Genomic DNA, 5,200 nt, shown 5'->3' on the forward strand with positions numbered 1-5,200 from the left:
CCGATGTACCCTATAGTATGGTCCACCTGAGATTGATCTGGCAAAACGGATAGGCGGCGTGCATATAGACTAAATACATCAAAGTTTCTCTATATCATTTTAACGTATAAGCCAAAAAAATTGAGGCATGTCCAAAGACTCAAGCGGACCACCCAGTGGCGATTAAAGGCCTACCATTAAAAACTTCTTTAGAGCTAAGAAGTTTTGGATCAAGCTGATATTTGTATTTTGCCTTCATCCGGTTCTATGTGACCTTATGACCTGGTTTGATGGCAAAAAAACACCGCGGTGGGCCTTAAGGAGGTTTCAACTGTGAACATCATTATCACTGATGTTTCTTATGGTGTGGTCCACTTGAGCCTTAGATATGCCTCATTTTTGGGTTTATACCCTAAAATGATACGGAAAAATGGATGTATGATGTGGATAAACCCGTATATACATTATAGTGGGCTCCACAGAGCCCCAGCCTATTTCGAGCTTGACTCAGGTAGTGCCCAATCTGCGTCCTCATTTTTGGGCATGAGCTAAAAAATGAGACAGATCCAAATATCAGGTGGACCACACCACAAAAACCAAGGTGATTCAGTGCCCACCATTGAAAACTTATTTCTTAAGTACATTGTAATGTGTAATGTTTGCTTGCCATCCAACCTGATGGATCGGTCATGCAGACCTCAACAAGGGGAAAACACAAATATCAACTTAATCCAAAACCTTTGTAGTCCCTGGGAGTTTTTAATGGTGGGCCTTCAAACACCACCATTTCCTACATGGCATGGTTCACCTGAGATTTGGATGCACCTCTTTTTTGGTTCATGTTTAGAAATGAGCTACTAAAATGGACAAACAACTTAAACGAGTTGTTTGTAAATAAATAAAACACATACATTATGGTGGATTCCATGAAGGTAACCTCAATGAGGACATATGCATAAAACAACTTAAAGAGTTTGGTCTATCAAGAAATGAGAATAAAGTTTGTAAATTAATTAAATCTTTGTATAAATTAAAACAAGTACTTAAATAGTGCTCTGAGAAGTTTGATTCAAAAATAATATCTTATTCTTTTATGCAGAATGTAGTTGACAAATGCATATATTTTAAAGTCGATAATGACTGTGTAATTATTATTTGTCTATATATTGATGACATGTTAATAATAAGTAACATAATGGAATGTGTAACATAAACATATAAGTTTTTATCTTCCGTATTCAAAATTATGGATCTTGAACATGTGGATATCATCATGGGTATTAAAGCTAAAAAATATAGCGGGGTTTATGCGTTGTGTTAATCTCATTACATTGAAAGATACTAAATAAGTTTAAAAATCGCAATACAAAATAAGCAAAAACCCCATTTGATTCAAGTCTCTAACTGAATAAGAATAACGGAAGAGCAGTTACACAACTTGAGTATGATAGGATAAGCACATGGCCATTAATTGTGTCGAGCAAGATTGTTAGAGCTCTAATAACACAAAAGTAATTATGTGTGTGATTTCTCTATTTCTGTTTTCTAATAATAACTGGTTCAAAGCCATGGCTACTAGGAATTTTGATAGAACTTTGAGATACTAACACTAAAGAAATATTCAAATCAAAATATTTTTTTCTTTATGCATATAAGCTGTTTATATTCTCGCATATATTTAGAGAGAGAGAGAGAGAGAGAGAGTTCTATGCGATCGAGCTCATGGGAACTTCCCATGAGGTCGAGCTGTGGGCCCCACCGTGATGCGTGCCAAACATCTATCCCATCAATCAGATGCACCATTCCATGGTGGGCCTCGAGTTTAAAAATCAAGTCAATCCATGAATTTTGTGGGCCACACCACATACAAAAGTTGAGAGGGGTTATCCTCCCATTAAAACATTCATAATCGTTTTTTGGGCCCACTAAGATGTCGTTCACAAATCTAGCCCATCCATTATGTATGTCCCACTTGAATGAGGGGTCAAACCAAGTTCAGACACATCCAAATTTCAGGTGGGTCCCACCAAGTGCTTTTATATGTTTTAGGCATGTCTTCATATGATTTTAGATAGTATGGCATACCTGAGTTCCGTGTACAGCTGATTTTTGGGATATCTCATAATTTAAAGGGGACCCATCAAATGGATGGTGTTGATGTTCGACACACATCATGGTGGGGCCCACACAGCTCGACCTCGTGGGAAGTTCCCATGAGCTCGACTACATAGAACCATTTTCATATGTGTGTGTGTGTGTGTAATAAAAGAATTTTGTTTAAAAAACTTGCGTTTTTGGTATTTTGGGAATAGTCTCATATCAAAAAGGAGAGAAGAAAATGTTGTGTTTATATATGGGGTGTGCAGTACTTTATTATTTGCTTGGTTAATCCATGGAGAACTAGGACTCGCGTATCACCCGTGCAGGGGATCAAGCTCGAGCTTGGACTCGGCGCGAGGGTGTGGGCATGCGAGGCAGTGTGGTTGTGGAGCCGCTGGTAGCGTACTTTGTACTTCACATGTGCATATCGTGTCGCAGATGGGTTGCTCCTTTGCGACCATATCGAAATGAGTAAGTAACGGTGTGGCGGGGAATATGGGTCAGGTGGCTGGAGTGGGCGATTGGTCTGAATGAGACCAATGTGGCTTTTATAAAGGTTGAAAACTAATCGTTTGAAAAAGGTTTAATTACACATATAACATTAAACTAGACCATGCACAGCCATTTGAGAACAGTTTAATTACACGTGTAACATTAAACTAGACTATGCAGAAACTGCTGCATGTGGGTAGCCCAACGGTTATAAAATAGCTAGCCAATAAGTCTAAACGGCTAGCATAAAGCAACTATTTGTCCCACATGCATAACGGTCAGAAACTGCCAATAACAACTAGTTTCTCACAAACATCCATAAAACAGTCATATTGAGTTATAACCACGAACCAAAATGGTCAGCAACCCTGGCCTATATAAATAGTGACTAGGTGGTTCTTCGGACCATCACCAACAACACGAACCACTCTCACATACAACCCACGAAGAAAAACAAGATCAAGCCAGACAAGTTTAAAACAAACTACAGCCACCAGTCCTCGAGAAACATACCAAAGTAGTGGTTTGAATTAACAACAAATTTTCTAATTTTCTCTCTGATATGAGATTTTATTACTTTTATCTACCAGAACGAAATTTGTTTACACATAGTTTCATTCGTGGTTCTTCATGTTTGCTGAACGCGTATCTTATAAGCTATTTGTCTGCAACTTATCAGCATTCTCAATTACTTTGAGAACGGGCGAATAACACTTTAAGGACATATCAGTATTTTCAATCACTTTGAGAATAGGTGAATAATGCTTTAAGGACAGTATGATCACAAGTGCTTCAGCTTATCATTTATTTTCAGTTTCTTTAATTATTTTTATAGAATTTATAAATTCTGTAATTTGCGCCAACAGCCCAAGTGGGGCCGGCGTTTGGGCTTGCATGCCCAAGTTAGAGCTTAGGCGTGAGAAGCGATAAATTTGTGGACTTGGATCAGCTGTAAATGGACTGGGCCATGAATGGCCTTGGCTAGGATTTTGAGCCGTTCTGGGCCTGGGCCATTGAAACAACTGGGACTGCCGAACGCATGTATATTGTGAATCATATGATGGTCCAATCAAGGATATTCAAACATTGTCCTTCAATCTTTGGTTGGGACCGGTGGGCTCACACCTCCATTATCTGGACTATAATAGGACGAATCCCAAGTTCCAACATGGATAGACCATGGCCCACAATTTCAATATGAGATCCATCCAGCCTTTGCTTTTACCACGTTGAATGTGGGCCGCATTTTGGGCAGATTTACCATGGAATGGATGGGGTAGAATTGTTCAACCAGCTAGTTTTTGGGTGCCCGAATAGAGATTTTTCAATGGCACACTTGTGGAACATCCAAGCTATCCATCAAGTGGGCCTCACCTTATGTGCATGCCCAGGTTCAAAATCAGCGGGTCCACTGACATGTGCAAATGGGCATCATAGGAGAGCAGATTGCCTGTGTGTGGCATATAAAGATGTCCAGTGACAAATCCACTCCGTCCATCTGTTTTCAAAGACCACAGTAGGACAGGATGCTAAAAATTACGAAGATCCAAAACTCATGTGGGCCATACCACACGAAACAGTGGGGATTGAACGCCTGGCTATGACAGAAGTTTTGTATCAGGATAACATTTTGTTCATACAGTTTATCTGAGTGGTATTAATTCTATGAACGGTTTGGATGGCATATAAGCATAATGGTCATCCAGGAAAGTTTCAACGGTGGACGTTGCTGTTCCCCCTGTTTTGTTGATGTGACCCACCTGAGTTTTGGATCTGCCTGATTTTTAGCATCTTGCCCTACTGTGGTCTTTCAAAACAGATGGACGTAGTGGATTTGTCACGGACATCTCTGAGGACCCACACAGCCTCGGACACAGAGATATCTCTGGGTTCACAGGTAATCCGCTCCCGCTTGTGCAACATCTAAAGCGTCCATCTGAATGGCCAAAATAGAGACACTTTTGGAACATCCAAACCATCCATCAAGTGGGCCCACCGTGTCAATGCATGTGTACATCCAAGCCGTCCAAAAAATGACCAAAAATAGTAAAACAATTTGGACTATTTTTCAATTTGTGCGTGTCATCCTTGCTCAATGCTAATCTGTTCTGTACCGTTCCAATTATATCGGAGGTCTTCGAAAAGACAATAATCAATCAAAGCACGCGCTTATAAAGCTGCAATGCTACGATCAAACTAGACGATGTGGGACCATCTGAAGGGCACGAAAATGGGCCCTCCATCTAGAGCCGTTGCAGGGAGGTAAGTGAACGACATCTGAACCGTTAATCATCTCATTCGCTCCACCAAGAAGGGCCATAGGCCCCACTCACAGTTACTGGGTGACCCAAACAATCCATTTCAAGGGGATTTTGCTCATCGAATGTGGACCATTCCTCATTTATATTTTTCGCCATGGATGGTTGCGATTGCCTGATTTTGGTCCACAGGACCAGCATGACAGGGCCCATTGGATTGGTGTCCTTGCACGTACCACATTTACGATATTAGATTCAAGATAGACTTGCCTATGGGTTCAGGGATATAAGAGAGTTTGAGGGCTGGAGCACGTGAAAAATCAAAATTAAAATAGTTTATTTTAGAAAAAATGGATGCAGCATAAAAAGCT

General features: G+C 40.3%; 1 pseudogene; it reads right to left on the reverse strand.

The window, feature by feature from the left end:
* Positions 1-4,621: 4,621 nt before the first annotated feature.
* LOC131222553 (U6 spliceosomal RNA) lies at positions 4,622-4,718 on the reverse strand (annotated as a pseudogene).
* Positions 4,719-5,200: the final 482 nt, after the last annotated feature.

Source organism: Magnolia sinica, chromosome 1 (assembly GCF_029962835.1).
Source record: "Magnolia sinica isolate HGM2019 chromosome 1, MsV1, whole genome shotgun sequence".
NCBI lineage: Eukaryota > Viridiplantae > Streptophyta > Magnoliopsida > Magnoliales > Magnoliaceae > Magnolia > Magnolia sinica.